This window comes from Leuresthes tenuis, unplaced genomic scaffold (genome assembly GCF_036924035.1).
Source record: "Leuresthes tenuis unplaced genomic scaffold, fLeuTen1.0.hap1 SCAF_17, whole genome shotgun sequence".
Classification (NCBI taxonomy): domain Eukaryota; kingdom Metazoa; phylum Chordata; class Actinopteri; order Atheriniformes; family Atherinopsidae; genus Leuresthes; species Leuresthes tenuis.
Genome location: NW_027325371.1, coordinates 31,531,747 through 31,555,433, shown reverse-complemented (window position 1 = coordinate 31,555,433; position 23,687 = coordinate 31,531,747). Strand labels below are relative to the sequence as shown.

General features: G+C 42.9%; 1 protein-coding gene across 1 annotated transcript in view; it reads right to left on the bottom strand.

Annotated features, from left to right (window-relative positions):
• Positions 1 to 531: 531 nt before the first annotated feature.
• Positions 532 to 23,687, bottom strand: part of hoxb4a (homeobox B4a) — a 342,957-nt gene continuing 319,801 nt past the window's right edge. Inside the window, exon 3 of the transcript XR_011907992.1 lies at positions 532 to 541. The gene's annotated coding sequence lies outside the window, so the exon portion shown is untranslated. The remainder of the gene's footprint in view (positions 542 to 23,687) is intronic.

Genomic DNA, 23,687 nt, shown 5'->3' with positions numbered 1-23,687 from the left:
CTGACCAAGAGTGGAGGTACAATGACCTCTATTCCCACAGTTGGTCAGTCGTTGAGAGGACGATCGGTCAGCTGAAGGGACGGTGGCGCTGCTTGGACAGGACTGGGGGTATGCTGCTGTACAGTCCTGAGAAGGTGTGCCGCATTGTGATGGCGTGCGGCGTCCTTCACAATGTGGCAAACCGGCACGCCATGCCACTGCCAGAGCAACATATCCCCCCACCAGACAAACCAGACGCTGGACCCATTAATGTGTGTCCTACCCTGGAGGCCATTCGGGCCGGCAACAGTTGATTTCAACCATGTAAAAGAGGTAAGCACGCAGAATTCACTTATTCACCAATGCATTTATTGATTCCCCTATATCTGTGAGGACGCTTATAAGTTGATCTAGGCGATCATTTATGCCGCCTGTTGCTTTCACGGTTTCCTCCTGTGACTTCAGCACAGCACGGGTGAGGACACTACCAGTAGGGACGACAGCAGCAGCTGGTGGTCCCGGCGTACTGGCGCTGGAAACACTGGGCATGCCAGAGGAATCACTGGACCCCGTGGCACGTGGCTGCAACTCCATGTCCTCTCCTGTGAAACAGTAAAATAAATTGCGTAATCAAACATTTTTAGAGTTAAAGTCTTTAATTGAACAGATTTGAAACCTACATACAGCATTTACGCATGAACCTATCTTATAGGGCTGTGTGCAGGCTACTGTAAGAACACATTTGTTGTGAGTCACCCACACCTGCTCCCACCACTCCTGAGAGAGCAGTGTCACCAATAATCACGCCGACTCGCTGTTCAAACAGGGTGGGCCCCTCTTCTCCTGCCCCACCGCCTGTTTTGACCACACTTCGACGGTAAGCAGCCAGTCTCCGCTTCACATCGACCTTGATGTTGGACCACTTCTTCTTGACCTCCGCTTGTATTCGGTTCTCCGACCCCACCGCATTCACAGCCTCTCTCCCACCCACTCCTCTTACGTTTGCTGCTTATTCTAGATGATAGCGTGCCAAAGAGCACATTTTTACGAGCCTCCACTTCAGAAAGTAGCACTTCCATCTCGGTTTCTGCGAAGTTTTTTCTTTTTTCCTCATCTTACTCAGTCCTTTTTTCTATCTTTTCTGATTGTTCAGAGAGAGGAATAGCAGGTGCAGGCCTAATTTAATATGACTTGCATATTTAAGTACGGGCATGTACAGAGAGAGGTCGGGTACTCCAACATGTGCACTCAATTCCACGTTGATTGGGATGTACAAAAGAAATGTGTTTGGATTCATGCGTGCGCACACATTGATACATATTTTTGTACGTTGGAGGGCATTTTGATTTGCGCGTACGCCATGTTTCAGAAGGAAATCCATGCAAATCTTTGTACATGAGGCCCCAGAACAGTAAATTTCACTGTAAACAACATAGTTATAGATCCAGAAGGTAGATTTCTAATAGTTATCTTATCTATCCAAAATATGAATGTATGCATTGCTAATATATATGGTCCAAATGTTGATGACCCCTTATTTTTTTCACTCCTTTTTCACTTCACTCTCTGATTTCTTTGTCACCAGTTCTTTGATGAGTGATATTTCAGATACCAAAATCCACCCCATCACTGTCAGTGATCACGCTCCAGTTTCTATCACACTGAAGAATAAGAGAGTTACACCACCAGCTAGGAATTGGAGATTTAATACATCATTACTAAAAGACCCTGATTTTATTAATTATTTCAAAAGGGAATGGTCTGTATGCTTAGATAACAATGACCAGCTTGTACTCTATGGGAAGCCGGAAAAGCAGTTATGAGAGGCAAAATAATCTCTTTTTCATCAAATAAGAAAAAGAGTGAAAGTTCAAGGATATAAGAATTAGAACGCAGGATTAAAGCATTAGAAGTTGCCTACAGTGCCTCTAAAGAAGAACACATACTGAAATAACTAAGAAAAGCTAAACTTGAACAAAATGAAATTACTGATAAACAAACACGGTTTCTGATACAAAGACTTCGCTTGGAGAACCGAGCATGGCAATAAATCTGGAAGGTTCCTAGCTAATCAACTAAAGAGAAACAAAGAGAAAACATCAATCACTTCTGTTAAAGACTCAAAAGGAAATGACACCCTTGACCCTGATGTAATCAACAACACTTTTAGGGACTTCTATAAAATATATATATCATATTCATCACAAAATTATCCATCAGACAGTAAAATAGATCAGCTTCTTAGTAACATCAACCTTCCAAAATTACAACTCGAACAGGCCATGGCTCTAGATTCACCTCTCTCAATAGAAGAACTCCATTGTCACATCCCGGCAGGGCACAGTTTTCAAAAAAGTAGTCTTTATTTGGCAAGACTAAATTCTCCAAGACATAGAAATAAATATGAGCTATCAAAATCTCTAATCTCGAACACATTTCTTCCAATAAATAAAGACGAAGAAGTGTGACTATAAAAATGATTGAAATAATAGTCACTCCACTCTTGGAGGAAAACAAAAAGACTTTTAAACTTGATCAATTAATGGATAAGCACTCTCTCTATGGAGGCAACGTCAAATAAAAAAATAAGAAAACACTCCTGAAAACTGAGGCACTATGAAATGTAACCAAATAAAAAGTCACTCCTCATGGAGGAAACAAAAGGCTATGAAAATTCTAATCATCTAACTAAAATCTATAATACAAAACTTACAAATCAAAATCACTCTCTTGGAAGAATAACCGGAGCAGAACACAAATGACTATGGCTTCAAGGCATACACATGAGGATGGGTAAGTGACCTGAAACGAGAGGAGAGTTACTATTTCAAAATAAAACAGGAAATGACAAGACAAAAAAGACCCAACAAAATAAGACAAACCTCACAATTTCACCGCAGTGTGACAAGACCATCCAGACAAGAGCTCAGTGTAGAGCAGAGGGACTCTGTGGCATCATTACCCTCAAAGGAGGGGAATGTGCCGGAATTTGGAAGAGCGGGGGCAACAAGAGAGGAGAAGTGGATGAACAACAGGTTGCGGTGGAAGGAAACCATAGAGGTGGAAGCAGTGGATCTTCCCGGGAGACTCAATCTGAAGTGAATAAAATAGTGGTCAGAAAAGTGCAGAGATGGGACAGAGAGGGGACACCTGCGAGTTTTCCTTTGAAAATGAGATCTAGCTCTTTGCCAGTTTTGTGAATCGGAAGACTGTGGACCAGTTGTAGGAGAACGAGTGCATTAATGTCAGAAAATTTGATGAGTTACGACGGTCAAGGTGGATATTCATATCACCAAGGACCATTATGGGACAGTCATGTTAGCTGATTGCAGTTGGCTGAGACCGCCAACCGTGAGTTAACCAAGGAATGGTTTCAGAGAGGGGAGTGACGAGCTGTTCACAGCCCCTGATTATTCTGATTGATTTCTGATGGCCCAACCGAGGCTACTCGACAACAGGTTTCCTCCACGGATGGATTTCAGTCACTTGCTTAATAGCAGATATTGAATTAGTAAAAAAGCTTAGAAAAACACTTGCAGACACTCAAGGCTCTTCTGTGCAGTAATTAGTAAAATTCATAGATACAAAACTAATAAAATTTTACTAGGTAAAGAAATCAACAGATTGGCCCAGAGGGGCTTGCCTCCTCCTCTTCCTGTTCCTGAGGTGGCCATGCCGGGCTTGCAAAACTGGCTGCACGTTTTATCGCCTCTGGCCATCCGCCACAGCGTTTCCGGCTTCCTCGTCACTGGACGTCTGTCCGTCCGTTAGACCGTCTCCAGCTCCCACGTCACCGGACATCTGGCCGTCCGCCCAAGAAAGTCACCAGCTCCAGGTCCCACGTCGCCCGCATCCTCGTTGCCGGGTGTCTGGCCGTCCGCCAGACCATCCAGGTCCCACGTCGCCGGTCGTCTGGCCGTCTGCCAGACCATTTCCGCCTCCAGCTCCCTTGTCGCTGGTCATCTGGTGGACGGTCAGACCGTTTCCATCTCCAGCTCCCTCGTCACTGGTCGTCTGGCCATCCGCCAATAAACAAAACTAAACGATTAAGCACGTCATGGATCACATCGTTAACTAAAGATTGAAAAATCGCAGGGGCGTTGGTCAAACCAAAAGGCATAACCAAGTATTCAAAATGGCCAAGAGGGGTATTGAATGCTGTCTTTCACTCATCCCCCTGACAACAGACAAGATGATAAGCATTACGTAGATCCAGTTTAGTGAATACTGTGGACTGGTGAAGGGAGTGGAAAGCAGAATCCAGTAGTGGTAAAGGATACTTATTTTTGACAGTTATAGCATTGAGGCCACAATAATCAATACAGGGATGTAAGGTCTTATCCTTCTTGGATACACAGAAAAAAACAGCACCCACCGGAGAGGAAGAGGGGTGAATCACCAGCTGCTAAGGAGTCCCGAATGTACTTCTCCATCGTTTCTGTCTCAGGATGAGACAGATTGTACAAATGGCTAGAGGGAAGAGGAGCCCCAGGCAGAAGGTCAATACCACAGTCATAGGGACGGTGTGGGCGGAGAGACAGAGCTTGCTGCTTACTAAATAGCTCAGCCAGGTCATGATAGCATGTGGAGACCCCAGAAAGATCAGGCGAGTCAGGAGGAGCTACAAAAGAAGACAAAAAAGGAACTGCTGATTTTAGACAATTGCTGTGGCATGCCACACTCCAACTAATTATGGTGCTTCGTGCCCAGTCAATGTAAGGATTATGCAGTCTAAGCCAGGGACTAAGGCAAGACCTAAAACAACAGGAGTACGAGGAGCTGGCATTATGAAAAAACTAATAAGCTCATTGTGGTTACCAGAAATAAGCAGACTTAAAGGAACAGTCTGATGAGTGATTACAGACAGTAATCTACCATCCAAAGCATTTACATTACGAGGTACAGTGAGTGAAAACTGGAATCTCATGTAGTTCAACAAAATCCACAGCCATGAAGTTTTCATCTGCTCCAGAGTCAACAAAAGGTTTTATTGACACCTCTATATTGTTACAAAACAACACTGCAGACAATTGAGTTCGAGGGGGAATGGAAAGATTACCGATTTGGCTTCGGCCCACCTGGGTACCCCCTTCCTCAGGCGAGCCTAGGCTTTTGGGAGGCTCGGGCAGTTGTTACGCATGTGCCTCGGCTAGCCACAATAAAAACACAGTCACCCCTGAAACCTACATTGGCACTCAGCAGGAGTTAACCAGGCCCCTCCCAGCTGCATAGGCTCTGGAGCTACCTGAACCACATGAGCATGGTTCTCCTCTGGGGTGGGGATGGCCATTCGCTGACTGGATCCTGCAACTGAAAACGGGATAAAAGAGGAAGTGACGTGGCTCCGGTATCGTTCCTGGCGTTCCACCCATTCCGAAATCCTGCCATTCCGACATCCCACCATTCCGACATCCCACCATTCCGACATCCCGCTATTCCGACATTCAAATGTCCCACCATTCCGACAAGGCTTTCCGTATAAGGAAATGGGCGTTACTCAACAGGTGAGTCCCTTCTTTCTGTTCATCCAATTTATATGTTTAACACATGTTTACAGATAAGCGTTATTAAAAACACAAAGTCTCGGCAACTGGAGGAGGAGAAGCAGACCGCGGTGGTTTTCAATCATACACGCCAATGCCACTTGTTTCAACTTCAAAAAATTTAATCCAGGAAAAAAAGGCTTACAAACATGGACCGAAACGGCTCCATAACACGCACAAGAATCCAAAAGAAACGAAAGTTAACTAAAAGAAAGCAAATAAACAGCATGAAGTGGTCAAAATTGGTTTTACGCATGCCTATGTGCGTCTGGCACATGCGTCTTCGGGCTCTCCCACGTTGGTTTGTGGATGGAAGCTATATGTTCAGCTGTAATACCATGTAAAAATCATCTCTACATGACATTTACTCCCAGGTGTGACCAGTTAGGTCCTTAAGATATCAACAGGCTGTATAAAGCCTCTGTGTGTTTGTGCCAAATACGCAAAGCCCATCTGCGCTTCCCATAATTGGAGCGAGTACTCATAAATCACGTAAATAACATGAATAAAAGTTTTTACTGCATTTTGTTGTGTTTTATACGTTCTATGCTGTCATTTCTCTCTTCTCCTATTGGCAAGGCAAGGCAGAGTGCTCGCAACTGTGTCCTGTGCAGTAGCCGTGATATCTGTAATTGCAATTATTACTTTTGCATATGATGACAGCGTGTAAAAGACGCATGGGCTCTGTGGAGAGCTCCGCTCCAGCTGGCTGCTGTGACAGCTCACTGACACTGTATTTCTGCTTAATCAGTTTCAGTCTCGCCAGAGTTACATTAATATCTGTATTTTTATATTTGAAATTTCAGGGGATTTTGATAATAGATTATTAAAGTTTGTTTGCGAGGCTGTGGCCTCTGTATGTGCAGAGTTTGTGCGCCAAACTTTAGGGCCTATTTGCGCCGGCATATCATTAGTGCAAAATGTTTTTGGTATGTTTGGGCTATTAAAAGGAACTGTCGGAATGGTGGTATGTTAAAAAAAACAAAAAACATACCGCCATTCCGACCATAGGAGGAAAAAAGTGTTGGAATGACGGGACGTTTGATAAAAAAATAAGTGTCACCATTCCGACAATTGGAGGCCAATGTTGGAATGGCGAGATGTCGGAATGGCAGCATGTAACCGTAACTACCATTGAGGACACTGAGGTCGTGTCCTCTGTATTTTTTAAATTATTTTTTGCTTAAATTGTGGTGATTTTGTGGTGATTTGCCAAGAGTAGCGCTCAGTTTGGGCATATGTGCTGCGCGTCATCAACAACGTGCACTGTCTATGGTAACTACCACACACAAGTCGGACGTTCATGTTGTTACAGTTAGTGAGTCAGTCACACCTGTCACCCGGAAGAGTAGCACATCAAGCTAAAAATATAGGTGGAGAGCAGTTTAAATGGTAGATGACTGTGAGACAAAAAAATGCATTTTCATGTGGAGATATTTTTATTGCAGCCCAGCGTACAACTCGGATAGCAAGGAAACATGAATCAAAGTTTGATTTTGGTTAACTCCGTCAGTACCGGTCATCAATCAATTTCCACCGGTTGAGTCAACATTCATTTTGCGATTGAAATGTCAGCGACGATTGAAAATGAAATGTTTATTCAGTGTTGATTTCTCAATGTTGGATGCTGAACCCATATATGTCTGCCGGATGCCGGAGCACAACACAGCAACACGACACAGAGCAGATCGTGCGGGACAGAAAGTCGGGCGCAGAAACAAAATAAAACACCCGGTTAATTATCAAAATAACAATAACTAGAAAAAACTGTTCCTGCGAAACAGCAGTGAGAATGCTGATGAGCTGAATGGGGATAGCTGACCATGCTAAAAAAGGTGAAAATAGTAAAAATTTAGCAGTAAATTATTAGCTTAAGCTTCAAAGCACTTTAAAGGTATTGAAAGGAGCTGGATTAATTCAGAAAACTACAGGAAATAGAAGAAAAATGCTAAACAAAAAGTGAATAAATTCAGAAAGACGAGAAACACTGCAGAAAAATGTGAAAATTGAGCAGAAAATTATTTGCTGGAGTTTCAAAAGGCCTGAAATGTATTCTTGAAAAGACCTGGAGCTAGATGAAGACAGAAAAGTACAGAAAAGAGAAGAAACATGCAAAAATAAAAGGTAAAAAAAATTAAATAAAATAATCAGAAAGATGACAAACAATGCAGAAAAATGTGAAAATCGAGCAGAAAATTATTTGCTGGAGTTTCAAAAGGCCTGAAATGTATTTTTGAAAGGACGTGGAGCCAGATGAAGGCAGAAAATAGAAGAAACATGCAAAAAGGACTGGCAGTTGGAAGGTACTGCTGTGAAAGGTATTTTTTTAAAGGAACTGGAGTTGAAAGGTATTTTTGAAAGGCCTTTGTTATTGGCACCCATAACTAATTTTTGAAGAAATTTTGCCCACCGACAGACAGATGCTGTGGTGAGAGACCTGCTAGTTGCCAGTCAAGCATTACATATTTCAAATCCAGTCTGAAATATGAGATACTGGCTTGGTGAAACCTTACTGCTTTAGGTATTGTCACGATTTACTTTCTGTTTCATGTCTTGTTTTGTCATTTCCTGTTTTATTTTGAAAATCACTAACTTTCCCCTCTCATTTCAGGTATTTTGCCCTTCGTCCTGTGTCCCTTGGTCCCTCATGTGTTCAAATAGTCTGCGTTTCCCTTGTCTTGTGCCAGTTTGTTTCCTCTTGCCATGAGCCTCAATCTAGCCTTCTTGTCCACAGTCATAGTGTTGCCTCGAGCCTGCAGTCGAGCGACTCTCCTGCAGAGTGTATTTATTTGTAATTTATCCATAGTCCTAGTTTTTGTATTTATTAAACAACAGTAAGTGTTTCATAGCTTTGTTTTCTTCCTCCGTTTTTGGAGAGATTTGATTTGTAACTTTCATAGTTCCTCCCCTAGCGGATTTTATGTTTTGTTCTTGAACAGTTTTGTGCCGCTGTTAAAGGCTAGTTTAAGATTACAGTTAATGTTTCATAGTGCCTCGATTTTCTAAGAGTGCGTCTTTCATTTAAATCCGTCTCATTAGGAGAGCGTGAAAGTTTATTTTGTATTCCTTCATAGCTTTTCTGTTTTCCTCCTTGAGTGGAGAGGTTTTTTGTTTGTTAACTTTCATAGCTGCGCTCGTCCTCAGCCTTACCACTTTACACACACTCCAGGTCCACAGTCTGTTTGTTCCATATCCACTGAGCTAATTGATGTCTGATCTTCATAATTTTAAGTTATTAGGGCCCGAGCTGCAAGGCAGCCCACACGCTTTCGTCATGCCCAGGTGCACAAAAAGGCCTTGAGACGTCATGGTGCCAGATCCACAGGAAGTTGACCATTTTGAGTGTAAGATGCAAATTGGTGACATTTTGCCTATTTCCACACCTCGCATATGATCAAACTCCTCCTACAGATTTAATGATAACGGCTTCAAACTTGGTCAGTTTACTCTTTAGCCATGGGGGATTAAAGATTGTGAGCATCTTTTCCATGGTCTGAAGGTTGTGGCAGTGGTGGAGCGGTGCAGGTAAAATGATGGCGTTTGTGGGTTGAAAGCCACATCATCATCGCAAGGTCATGAAACTTGGCACACACGTCCACGCTGATGACCTCATACGTATGTAAAGAATATCGTGTGTGACCGGATCAAAATGGCTTTGTAGCACCCCCTACAAATTTTCTAAATACCCCTGCCATTAGGGTTACTGTTGCATAGGCGGACAAAATTGATCACCCTTCTGAGCGCTAAAGGCATCTTTTATATTAATATTTATCACTGATGTAATATTCTATGATGGAGAACAATAAACACCCCCTCCACAGCATCCTGGCAGGACAGAGAATTGGGAGGTTCCGGAGGTCCTTTGTCCCCACAGCCATAAGGCTTTATAACAGTGACTGCCAACATGTTCTTCTCAAATTTATTCATCTATTATTATCATTATTTTTGTTCTATACAGTCATTATAAATATTTTATTTGAGCTACATGACAATGTGAATTTCCCCCACGGGGGATGAATAAAGTGTTTTCTATCCTATTCTGTTCTATTCTATCAAGACAAGACACCACAAGCGAGTGATTTATGTACTTTAAGTACACCCTTGTCCAAAGTCTCCCAAATTCAAGTTTGAGATTATCGTCTTATTTCAGAGAACACAACACTGCTGGAGCCAGGCAGTTCCATTCTCAACACATTCATCATCTCACGTTACAGCAGAGCTGGCTTTCCAATGGGGAGCTCCTCGGAGCTTTCCATGCAGCCACCAGCAAGAGTCAACGTCCCACATGCTGTTTGCCAAATTGTTTGTATCTGACTCCAGATTCAAACACTGTATCTGACTCCAGATTCAAACACTCAGCACCTCTGCGCTGTCAATGATTTTTCCAAATAATTTCAGAGGTCCCCTGCACGCAAGGAAAGTAAGCGGCTGCTAACCCAAGCCTACCACTTTCTCCAATGCTCTTGATATAAAAGAACCCCAAACGTTGTCACAGTGTACCAGTACAGCCCAACATCTGCCACTTTAAAATGGTTTGAAAAAAAAAAAAAACACACATCATACCTTGTCAGCTCTCATGACCGATCTCTGCCACCTTGGGCACAGTGGATTAACTCAGCGGGGTTCCGGAGGTCAAATTCATGTTGAGGTGTCCAGTTTTGTCGTGGAGAAAACCCAGAGCAGTCAGGACTTAGTGGAAACACATATCACTACATAAGCATAGAAGGATTCCTGACGACAATGGATTCTTGTATTATTTTATATCTTTTGAAACCATATCTGTGTAGGTGACCAAAAAACCTCTGATTAGGTCTGTGTCTTGCAGAAACACTTTCTGTTGTTTACAGAAAGTCATTCTGACTCAGAACTCTCTCCAGCCTCCGCTAGAAATCCACAGTTTATATTTACTACTTGTTAATACTAATAATAGCCCAGTGAAACTCCCTTTACCATTATGCTGCTGATACATATATTCAAATAACAGGATAAGTGTGTGTGGGTGTGTCAGTGTGTGCATGAGACTGGAAAACCAAGCTGTTACTGCCAAGATGTCTGGACTTTGGGACAGATGGAAACATCCACTACCCTTCTAAAGGTTAGATTTAGGTTTAAGATCCTGGTAAAAAGTCACCGATTTATATAATCATTTTATCGGAAGCTCACTAAATTTGGTGAAAAATTGGGACATTTGAGCTTTTAGAAAGCTTTACTCAAACAGGACTGAATGATACTTTTATTGGAGACTTTTTTCAGCAGCTGATAAATCTATATTTGAATCCTTACTGAGTATCTGGAGCTGCATGAGAGCGTATTTGGGACACTTTTCACTTTACAGGCTTGAGTAAAAAGCTACCTAATGCTTTCAAAAGACAATATTTGTAAGCAGGATGTATTCATTGATGGTTAGGCCTTTTTAAGGATTTGTTAGAGGGAAATACATAATTGAATCACCCCCTTTTTCCTTTAAAATGGAAAGGTGGCATTGTAAAAGAGGAGAGTCAGACAGAAAATCAACAGGTCAAAGAGGAGCTTTTCCATGTGTGGATATTTAAGTTGTCTTTGAATTCCCTTTGTCACTCTGAGAAAACACCTAAATTCTCATTGTGACATCATGGACTTCCAGAATGATGTTCAGTGTGTATTTCCTATGTTGCCCTGAACAATGAAAATTAAACTGATAATTGGTGAGCAGGTGTTTCTGCCACCAGATGGTGTCAGGAAGCAGAAAACTGAAATCTTAAACTTGAATGTTCTGTAGAAAGATAATATTGCTCCATAGTTGCATTCAAGCTTGAAGCATCTGATTCATCAAGATTAAATTAATATTTCAACAAGCCTTATCAGGACACATTATCTAAATGTCTGTGAAGTAAAATGTTGTCATAACTACTGTAATTAAGCGTTCTAAATTACCAGATGAGAATATGCCTGCATCGTGCATGTGATACTGTGATACATTAACCAAACTGTTTCCTGTAAAAAACAAAAACAAAACATGTCTGAAACATGATGTTAAATGAAAACTAGCAACTTGCTTACAAAGGAATCATTATGAGGCTGTTGTTGTACAGCTGTTGAAGACTAATTTTAGAAATGGAAATAAAATATCAAAAAAATATTTATATATCTACATGGTATCTTGACATAAAGTAGCTATCAAAGAGCAATTATCAATGCTGTTTTCTGTCCTGTTTTCTTAATCATCTGTTGAAAAGATTGTTTAGTTTAATCTTCCTAGTTTAAGAAAATAGTGTTGTCAAACAGAATGTAAGTCTTTATATGTTTAATTTCCTTGGGGCAAGAATAATAAGAAACATTTATTATCTATGTCATTCCAAAGTTGATATGCCACTTCATGGTACAAGTTTCAAATTCTGATAACCTATTCTCTCTTTCGACATTACACACTTAAACAGAGATGACCCTGGCAGGCAAAGGTCAGTGAAACATGGGCTCTACAAAACAGAAGTGCAGGACATTACTAATGCAAAAAGACAGAAATGTGTACATACATGTATTTATATACATATAAATAAGCAATAGGTAATATTAAATTAGCAGTCTGGCCTTTTGTTATGGAAACAAACGGAGAGGCTTTGTATTCTTTGTCACATTTCCCCCACAAATAAAGAGAGAGAAAAGCAATGTGTGAACAGATTGTAAAATTGTCAGTGTTTGCCACTTTACAAAGGCAGACAGACACACTTTGCCTGAGAGGAAATGTGATTTATTATAAGTAAGACAGGAATGGTGATAAGAGAAGGAGGCAGTAATGACACAGAATATGGAGAGATGAAAAGGAAAAGAGAGAGAGAGAGGAAAGGGGGAGAGGGAAGTGTAAGCAAAGCAGATGGATGATTCTGTTGGACAGTATTTCATGTCCGACTGTGCTCCTTGCCACTTGGCTCGCAGCATGGTGTGTGCTTGTGTACTTGCTCATTTGGTGTTTCAAATAGAAACTGTGTGTGTGCAAAAGAAAGCATACATGTTACGCTTGGGTAATAAAATGAAAGGGTAGTGTGTGTGTGCACATATGCATCTGTTTGTGTACCTGTATTATTCATGTCCTGAGAACATAACTCGATTTACATAGTTGCATTTTGGGCCCTTCCCTCCCTTTTAGGAACAAGAAGAAGTGATTATAGTGTTACCCATAAATGTTATTGTAGGGACTTGGTTTAAGATTTTTAAAAAAAATTAAGCCAGTATTAGTCATGATTCGGGTCAGGGTTAGTGTATGTAAGTCACTGTTATGTCTTCTGAAGTGATGGACACTTGATTGTGTGCATTGTTACACTGCTTCATACAAGCTGTATAGTGTGTGCATTGCATATTCTGTATTGCATCACAGCTCTGTGTGTGTATTTACTCCACCAATCTTTATATTGCAGCCTGACTTTCTAGCCCTCCGTCAAAGAAGGACAGAAGTCCTACTAACCTACCAACATACTTATGTCCCAAATTTGCTTTCAGCTATGATGACAGACATATAGCCACAAATTTCCTGTTTATTAATGTACAAAAATGAAAAGAAAATAATCATCATAAGATGTAAATGAAAATATATGTTTGATGTCTGTGACAGATGGCCTTTACACAAAATTACAGCAAGTTGTGTTGTTGATATCATGAGCATAATGTGATGTTCAACAAATATTTTAGATGTGTATCTTCTCAGAGAGCTGCTTTGCCTTTAGATTTGCTGTTTGGGTGTCATTGTGTTATACTGATATTAGGAATAATTGAGTTGGTCAGCAGACCGAGAACTAATCAGTTCTCTGTGTTTCAACCCTCTCTCTCTCACACACACACACAGACACCCCCCCCCCCCCACACACACACACACCATAGTCATATCAATTTGTTCTCATTCCCAGGGCGTCTCACAGAGTTTTATCAAAGGACTAACTGCCACAGTATTCTGCCTAGTCTGACTATAAAATGTGTAATCCTGGTAGTTGCATTTGTTCATCTGTCCAAATCGCTGTAGTGTCCAGAACCATTTTTAAAATTGTGACATTATGACATATTGCTGAAAGGTTTTTCTAAGAAAAGTTAATTATTTGTATTTCACTGTGTGGAATGTTGTTTTTAGGTAAAGTCAGAAATACTGACCTATAAATGTAAAACTGTCTAATCATGTATTTTGTAATATCTAGATATTACAAACGTCATGTAACCATGTACTTAATTCCCAACACTAACCATTGAAAACCAGTAAAAAGAAAGGAATCATAAGTGGGGAATAAAAGTGCAATGACTAAGGAAAATGTTGTGCAGGATGAATGGAAAATGTATGTCATTTTGTAGGAACACGTATGTAGATGTTGAATGTCGATGTGCTGATGAATCAAAAATGAAGTTGACCAAACAATTGGTCAAGGCAGCGAGTCGGCTCTGGAGAGCCTGAAAGATTGCTGGGTCCATGCTGGCGAAATCCTTCTGTTAGAGTACGTCGTGGGAGAGAAGGGAGGACCCAGATGCAGACTTCCAAACACAAAAAGCACAAAGCAAGAACCAAGGATGCATCTGAGCCGGATATAACAAAATGCTTACTGGTGAAAAACAAAACAAGACTAAGGTACGAAATAAACAAGACTATGAATTAACAAGACAAGGCTTTGGGACTAATAAACAAGACTTTGACTATGACTATGACTATGGTTCTGTGGAGGCAAAAAAAACAAAACATAACTTAGCAAGACGTGGCGTGATCATGAAAGGTAAGTGAGGATTTCACATTGAGTGAGGGAAACCTGGAAACTATCTACTGTGGGAGGTGATTGGTGAGGAGGTGCAGCTGTGAAACAGAAAACAGGTGACTTGAGTGAAGCTAAGTGACAGGAGAAAAAACATGACAAGAAACATAACAAAGAACCTGAAAACAAGATTAATCAAAACATAGAACGTGACAACTGGTAAGGTAAAAAGGTATAATAATATAATGTTCATGATGATTTAGGGACTTTAAGAACATGAACACAGGTTTGACTCAATTAATGATTGTATGTTTTATGAAAATTTAATATTCTAATGTTTCACTAATTACTATTACTTTTTTATTTGTTATTTTCTATCCACTTTAAATATTCCAAATTGTCACTCTCATTACATTGGTCCTGTAATGTACACCAATCTGCTTGCACCTCAAAATGCACCTCAAACTTGCACCTCAAAATGTTATTTGGAGGATTATTTTTAACAGTCTTAATCAGTTTAATTCAGCAAAATGGATATAAATTGTATGACTTTCAACAATCTGTGCTCTCCGTAATTATTACTCATCACAGTTACGGTTGAGCAGATTATGTTAATTTGATTTATGTCTGTGGGATTAGGTTGCAATCAGCAGTCAGAGGTTTAATACAGTTAACCGTTAACTCAGAGTAAGTTCTGTTTAAGAGCAATATGTTCAAAAGATGTTATGATAGTATGTTTTCCTGTGGACCAAGAAGTCATTCTACTAGGTTGGGAATTTAACCCCAAAAACATGAAAAAAAATTGATAAAGAAAAAAGAAGAAAACCCAACAAAATTTTTAAAATAAATCATTCATAACAATTAACACATCTTGATAACCCACCCTGCCCTCATACCCATTTGTATATATTCTAGACATTAAAACTAAATGACTACAAAATAAAAATCTGTTAAAGGATCAGTTCATATATTCAGCTTTGGGAAAAGAAGCAAGTTTCTATTGTCTGCAGCTGAGCTTCTTTTCTTCCAATAGAATTAAAAGGATTTAGCTACAAATATTTCTCTGCTTGGTTTAGGTCAAAGGGTCAGACAAAGGGAAAGACTACTCCCTGTGGAGGTGGAGGAAGAGAGATCCCCATGGAGGAGGACAGGATGGATGGATTGCTGGATCACACGCTACAGAGGAAAAGGAGAAAAGATGGAAGGAAGGAACCCAAGATGTTGATGAGGAATAAATGTAAAGCTCCCTGTGTATTACAACATGCTCTACATTATGGCATGGGAACCAGATCATGTTGTATGCAACTACTATACAACACACAGACTTACTATATGTGACTGCGGGTACACATACATGCTTTTTGTACTGTGTTAAGTTAAAATGGTACAATTTGCTAATTAACTTTGGACTTTGCAAATTCACCTTTTTGTTGTTGTCTTGTGTTATATGTAATCTATTTTGAATCTATTTCTGGAATTGTGAAGCACTTTGGTGAATCTCTGGTTGTTGTAAGGTGCTATATGAATAAATGTTGATTGATTGATTGATTAATTAATTAACTATTGTGCTGGTGTAGCGAACTCAAGTGTGGGATTTAATACAAACTTAAGACTTTGGAAATCTCCCTCATTCTGGTGTGGAGATGTTTGTGTGTTAAGGACCAGAGATCCTCTAAATTACAACAACCTTTGCCCATGAAAGCATTTTGGGGAAGCTTCTCAGCCCCTCTTTCCACAGACCTGCACCATAAACTTAGATGGATGTATTAACGACTTAGTGCAAACTAAGATGAACCAACAAAAACCGTCTTTAGGAGAGTATTGGAGAAAACCAGGCTAAGACACTTCCGACCTTATCTGGGTCAAAGTAAACCAACGGTGACATTTGTCCTGGCTCTGATCTAAACCAGAGCTTGGAACTTTAAAATAACCTCACCCAGATTCACTTTCAGCTGAATCTTGAAACTGTATTAAGTGTGCTTTATATGTTTGTGCAAGTTTTTTCAGCATCTCAGTAAAATCAGGAACTGCATTTTAAGACATTTTTCATGATCGTACTTAGAAGAATACCGAAGAAATCATTATTTTGGAAAATGACTATTCGGTTTATGGAGCCACATTGCCCCCGAGTGGTCCGTGGTACTGAATAGTTAAACCCAAAATGAATGGGACATTTATATGAAGTAATGCAACTGTTAACCAGTGTTTCCAGCTGTTTCTTATTGTATTTCATGTTTAACACAGGAAAATAACATTGTTTGGTTCGTTATTCAAACGTCATAACTTTACAGATATCCATCTGAATTTTGAGACTCATAATCAATACTTATGTGTATGTTGTTTTTTGATGTCTTTATATTATAAGTCTATGTTATATCTTTAACCTTTGTATCTTGACAAGTTGTGGTGTTTTCAGAATCCTCTAAACAAATATTTCTGAAACGGAGGAATGAAGAAATCAAGTTTCTTTGTTCTATCCAAAATCACTCTACGCTAGAATTAGATCATGTTACAAAGCACGCCCAGGCAGATATCACAACAGCTTCAGGCATACCATTGGTTGAAAGTGTAGCATAGGCCTACGTCACGCCCCACCTCCGCGAGTCAAATTGCGGAAACCCGTGATGCAAAGTCAGAGTTTTGGAGAGTTTTGAAAATGGAATAGAGAGAGCTTTGAAAATGGAATAGAGAGAGTTAGAAGATGATCGAGACAGGAGACAGAAAGAAATGAAGTAACCAGAAAGATGGCAGGAGAGGAAGATGTGAAGGAAGAAAAAGATCCGAACAAAGAAAGAAAGGGAAGAAGAATGTTGTAGAAAGATGCATTCTGCGTTTTTCGTTCGTCCATCATCATCCTGTTTCCTGTTTATGTAGCACATTTTTTTTAACCTCCGCTGCTGCATTTTGTTTCACCGAGTGAGCCAGCGTTCAGCTTGTCAACCTTTTTGTTAATATTTTGTGAATTTAAGTTCACCTCATCAGAGTTGGTCAGCAACCAGACCAACTCCGACACTTGGACAATTTTGTCATTCTTTGCGGTGAACTCCTCCATACCACCCAGTTCCGTCTCCCAGGCCACCAGAAGCCCCCCTCCAGCGTATAAGAGCGACCGGTTCAGGAAACTTTAAAGTCCATGAAAGTCACCCACAATGAAGGCCATGAGACGCGGAACTGAGAGAGACCCACTTGGACCCGCTGCCGATTACCTGTGGTTTGGAGCTGACTTAACAGGACGAAAGTGTGTCAAGTAAGATCTACCCTGTTCTTACATTTCAGATGGTGGGTGTCGAGAGAATTCACTGTTAAAATGATAAATTAATCCAAGTTGTTAGCCTTTAACTTCAAATAGTAACAAACCTAGACTATTTGAATAATTCCAGTATGCATCCATTCTCTCCCCTTAGTTAATATCAATTCACTGTGTTTCTTATATAATCCTCCATATTCAAAGCATTTCTACTGTTGTCTAAAGGTTAATGTCTTTTGTCATATCATTTTAATAAATGGTTCATATATATATATATATATATATATATATATATATAATTAACCATCTGTGTTGTATGTTTTATTTACGTATTTGTGAGTCCAACCAAACAAGAATTTCACGAGTAGCCATACAAGACTGATTATTAAGTGTAACATACCAGACTGGTAAGATTCTGTTTTTCCTTCGATTGATGGTGGTGCCCAAAAAAAAGGTTCTATTTAAGGCTGAACTCCTTATATCTTATCAGATCAGGCTACAGGTGTGTCACGCTATACTGGGATTGTCATGATCTGACTTGGTTGGAGGTGTGTTTTGAGTTTCAGGCTGGGTGAGCAGGTTTTCCCGGTTACCTGGGCGGAGTCTGGTGGCTGCCTGCTGTGCATCTACCATCATCAAGAGCCCTTCTAAAGGAGTAGCTGGAGCACCAATCTTTGCCCTATCATTTTGCCATCTTTGTGGTAACTTGGCCAGCTCTAACAAGAGTGTATTGATTCCTAAGAAAAAGTATTTTGCTCTTACCTTGTCTCCTCATTCCAGCCTCAGTACTGCCTTGTTCCTTCCAAGCCTGACGGAGCCTGGCTACTCTTCACATCCCTCATTCCTTTCGACCTAGCCTGGATCTGCCTAATCACCTGCCTGCTCACCCGCTGCTACTCTGGATAACACCGTCCAGCCAGTCAGTCGCTACCTCTCCCTCCAACCTTGTTTTCTGTAGACCACAGTAAGGCAACCTTTCCATACATCACTGGAACATTTACCCACTGGAACTTTCATGCTAACTAACCTGTATACATCCAGTTGCTCCAGCTGCCCCAGGCCCCTTGGACTTACTTGCTTTCCACAGCGTTTTCCCGGGACACGGATTCAACGTTTCCGTCAAAATCCCACTTGTGTCAAAATGAAATCTTTAATTGTTCTAAACCTGCAATTGAGTCCTACCTGTGTCTTGGCGGTCACCTCGTGACATGGATAATACCATCATTATCTAAATGTTAATTTAAGCCCTTTATAATTTTGAGCCTGGTACCCAAACATAATTGCTAATTGATACTAAGTTTTGGATATTGAGTAAGAACAAAGTGCAGGGCATAGACGGTAAAACAAAAGCAAATTTGGCTAAATGGGATGCAAAATAATTACAGTCTGGCAACATTTGCACAAAAGAGTCTCAATATCACCCTCACACTTTCTCTTTCCTCTTTTTGTAGACTCCTCAAAGGTGTCCTCTGTGCAGTATTTATAAATATTTAGTTTGGAATAAAGGAACTACAGCTCTGCTTCCTTTCATGATGATGTCATTGACGATGGTAAGATTGTCTTACTTTAACGAGGAAATTATGTATGTGATTTGGTGATCCATTTAAGGTAAAGCTGCTAAGTTTCTGGAAGGTTGTGTCTGCAGCTGTGTGCTCATAAAGTAAATTTTACACAATGGCCCAACTTTTTGGGAATTCGTATTGCAAGTCATTCATGCCAGTGGCATTGATGCACCTGTATGCTACCTTTTTCTGATAACAGTGGGAGATACCTGTAAAGGTGGTGGAGAATGACAGGACTAAGATCCTGTAGAACTTCTAAATCCAGACCAATGAATTGATGATGGCCAACTAGTTATCGAGAATGGTGGCGCAACTAACTCTTGCAGCGGCCTCTCCTAACAATAGAACAGTGCAACCGTAAGGAACATTCGTGTTACGACTGAAGACTGGGAAAAGGGAAGTGTGTATGAGCAACAGTTTCTCTTGGAAATTTGCAACAAAGCTTCCTCTTATGATAAACATCTGCTGAGTGTGCTATTTATCTATCTATAAAACAAATTATTATATAATTGTGGTCAAGTTTATTTGTATAGCACATTTCATGTATGCATGTAATGTATAAATAAATAAATCATCCATCCATCCATCCATCATCTGCCGCTTATCCGGGGGTCGGGTCGCGGGGGCAGCAGCTTGAGCAGAGAAACCCAGACGTCTCTGTCCCCGGCCACTTCCTCCAGCTCTTCCGGGGGGACCACGAAGCGTTCCCAGGCCAGCCGAGAGACATAGTCTCTCCAACATGTCCTGGGTCTTCCCCGGGGTCTCCTCCCAGTGGGACGTGCCCGGAACACCTCCCCAGGGAGGCGTCCAGGGGGCATCCTAACCAGATGCCCGAGCCACCTCATCTGACTCCTCTCAATGCGGAGGAGCAGCGGTTCTACTCCGAGCCCCTCCCGGATGACTGAGCTTCTCACCCTATCTCTAAGGGAGAGCCCAGACACCCTGCGGAGGAAACCCATTTCGGCCGCTTGTATTCGCGATCTTGTTCTTTCGGTCACTACCCACAACTCGTGACCATAGGTGAGGATGGGAACGTAGATTGACCAGTAAGTAGAGAGCTTCGCCTTCTGGCTCAGCTCCCTTTTTACAACGACGGGTCGGTGCAGAGCCCGCAACACTGCAGACGCCGCACCGATCCGCCCGTCAATCTCCCGCTCCATTCGTCCCTCACTCGTGAACAAGACCCCGAGATACTTGAACTCCTCCACTTGGGGAAGGATCTCATTCCCGACCCGGAGAGAGCATTCCACCCTTTTCCGGCTGAGAACCATGGTCTCGGATTTGGAGGTGCTGATTCTCATCCCAGCCGCTTCACACTCGGCTGCGAATCGCTCCAGTGAGAGCTGAAGGTCACGACCCGACAACGCTAACAGAACCACATCAACTGCAAAAAGCAGAGACCCGATTCTGAGGTCGCCAAATCGGACACCCTCAACGCCCTGGCTCCGCCTAGAAATTCTGTCCATAAAAGTTAGGAACAGAATCGGTGACAAAGGGCAGCCCTGACGGAGTCCAACTCTCACCGGAAACATATCCGACTTACTGTCGGCAATGCGGACCAAACTCTGGCACCGGTCATACAGAGACCGAACGGCCCCTATCAAGGGGTCCGGCACTCCATATTCCCGGAGCACCCCCCACAGGACTCCACGAGGGACACGGTCGAACGCTTTCTCCAAGTCCACAAAACACATGTAGACTGGTTGGGCGAACTCCCATGCACCCTCCAGGATCCTGCCGAGGGTATAGAGCTGGTCCACTGTTCCACGGCCAGGACGAAAGCCACACTGCATCTCCTGAATCCGAGGCTCGATTATCCGACGGATCCTCCTCTCCAATACCCCCGAATAGACCTTACCAGGGAGGCTGAGGAGTGTGATACCCCTATAGTTGGAACACACCCTCCGGTCCCCCTTTTTAAAGAGGGGGACCACCACCCCAATCTGCCAGTCCAGAGGCACTGTCCCCGATGTCCATGCAATGCTGCAGAGGCGTGTCAGCCAAGACAGCCCTACAACATCCAGAGCCTTGAGAAACTCAGGACGGACCTCATCCACCCCCGGGGCCTTGCCACCGAGGAGCTTTTTGACCACCTCGGCAACCTCAGCCCCAGAAATGGGAGGCCCCGTCTCCGAGCTCTCCGACTCTGCCTCTTCCGAGCACGTGTTGGTAGGATTGAGGAGTTCCTCGAAGTACTCCCCCCACCGACTCACAACATCCCTAGTTGAGGTCAGCAAAGCCCCGTCCCCACTGTAAACAGTGTTGACTGTGAGCCGCTTCCCCCCCCGAGACGCCGGATGGTGCACCAGAATCTCTTCGAGGCCGTCCGGAAATCGTTCTCCATGGTCTCACCGAACTCCTCCCAGGCCCGAGTTTTTGCCTCAGCAACCGCCGAAGCCGCGGCCCGTCTGGCCTGTCGGTACCTATCAGCTGCTTCCAGGATCCCACTGGCCAAAAAGGCCCGATAGGACTCCTTCTTCAGCTTGACGGCTTCCCCCACCACTGGTGTCCACCAGTAGGTTCGAGGGTTGCCGCCACGACAGGCACCGACCACCTTACGGCCACAACTCCGATCAGCTGCCTCGGCAATGGAGTCACGGAACATGGCCCATTCGGACTCAATGTCCCCCACCTCCCCCGGGATATGGTTGAAGCTCTGCCGGAGGTGGGAGTTAAAGCTCCTTCTGACGGGGGATTCTGACAAACGCTCCCAGCAGACCCTCACAATACGTTTGGGCCTGCCAGGTCTGATCGGCATCCTCCCCCACCAGCGGAGCCAACTCACCACCAGGTGGTGATCAGTTGACAGCTCCGCCCCTCTCTTCACCCGAGTGTCCAGGACATACGGCCGCAAGTCCGATGATACAACCACAAAGTCGATCATCGAACTGCGGCCAAGGGTGTCCTGGTGCCAAGTGCACATATGAACATCCTTATGCCTGAACATGGTGTTCGTTATGGACAGTCCATGACTGGCACAGAAGTCCAACAACATAACACCACTCTGGTTCAGATCGGGGGGGCCGTTCCTCCCAATCACACCCCTCCAGGTCTCACTGTCATTGCCCACGTGAGCATTGAAGTCCCCCAGCAGAACGAGGGAGTCTCCGGTAGGAGCACTCTCCAGTGCCTCCCCCAGAGACTCCAAAAAGGGTGGGTACTCTGAACTGCTGTTTGGCGCATAGGCACAAACAACAGTCAGGACTCGTCCCCCCACCCGAAGGCGGAGGGAGGCTACCCTCTCGTTCACTGTGGTAAACCCCAATGTACTGGCACACAGCCGGGGGGCAATAAGTATGCCCACACCTGCTCTGCGCCTCTCACCACGGGCAACTCCAGAGTGGAAGAGAGTCCAACCCCTCTCAAGAGGACTGGTTCCAGAGCCCAAGCCGTGCGTCGAGGTGAGTCCGACTATATCTAGCCGTAAATAAATCAGACTTTATTTATAGAGCACTTTTCATACAAGAAAATGTAGCAGAAAGTGTTTTACAAGATAAAAGTTGGATTGGATTATTGGATTTGATCAATTTGTCTTTGTTGACAGGATATGTACCTCAGACTTTTAAGATTGCTGTAATTAAACCTTTACTTAAAAAACCTACTCTTGATTCAGAAGTGTTGGCTAATTATCGACCTATATCCAATCTCCCTTTTTTGTCTAAAGTTCTTGAAAAAATAGTTGCAGTTAACTTTGTGATCATTTACACAGAAATAATCTGTTTGAAGAGTTTCAGTCAGGATTCAGAGTGCATCATAGCACAGAAACAGCACTGGTGAAAGTTACCAATGATCTCCTCTTAGTGTCACAGTTTAGTCATCCAACCATCAGTAATTTTCCATTGATCCTGCTTCTGCCCCACTCAGCCTGTCAGCCACACACACCTCATCAGTTCACTCCACTCACCTGTGCACACAGCTGCCTCTCATCACATGCAATCAGCCCAGCATATAGTCACCAGCTCCACACTCTATCCTTTGCCAGATTGTTCTTTGCCATGCATGTCTTTCCAGCGTTCTCCTGCCAGCTTTACCGGTACCAACCTCGCCTGTCCCTGATTCCCTGCTGCGTCTGCCTCCTGGTAATTTGACCCAGCTTTCTGTCCCTGACCAAGAACTTTGCCTCTCCTCTCCTGATTCCTGTTTGCCGGTTTCTAAACCGTTTGTCTGTCTGCCAGAGTCTCATAAAGCCTTGAACTTTTTACCACTGTCTTCTGACTCCTTTGTACTGCAATTGGGTCCATACACCACCCGTTACAGTACAATCTGGCCAGACATGGACCCAGCAGGACCACCCTCACCACAGGATCGGTTTGAGAGGATTGAGAACGCGCTCATGCAACATCAGCAGAGAATGGAGGAGGCTGATGCACACGCCAGACGAGTTGCAGAGGCCAACACCAATGCCTTTGCAGCCCTCTCCGCCCAGTTGCAACAGTCGATGTCCACTCGCCCTCCTGCAGTTCCAGTTCCCACACCGGAAACTCCTGCTCCAGCTCTGCCACAACCCAGAATGATCTCCGAGCCCAGAGTGGGAACCCCTGAGCGATATGATGGAAACCCTGAACTGTGCGGTTCATTCCTGACCTCCTGCTCCTTACTCTTCGGCCTGCAGCCAAACACGTTTGACACCGAGGAGGCCAGGGTAGCATACGTAATT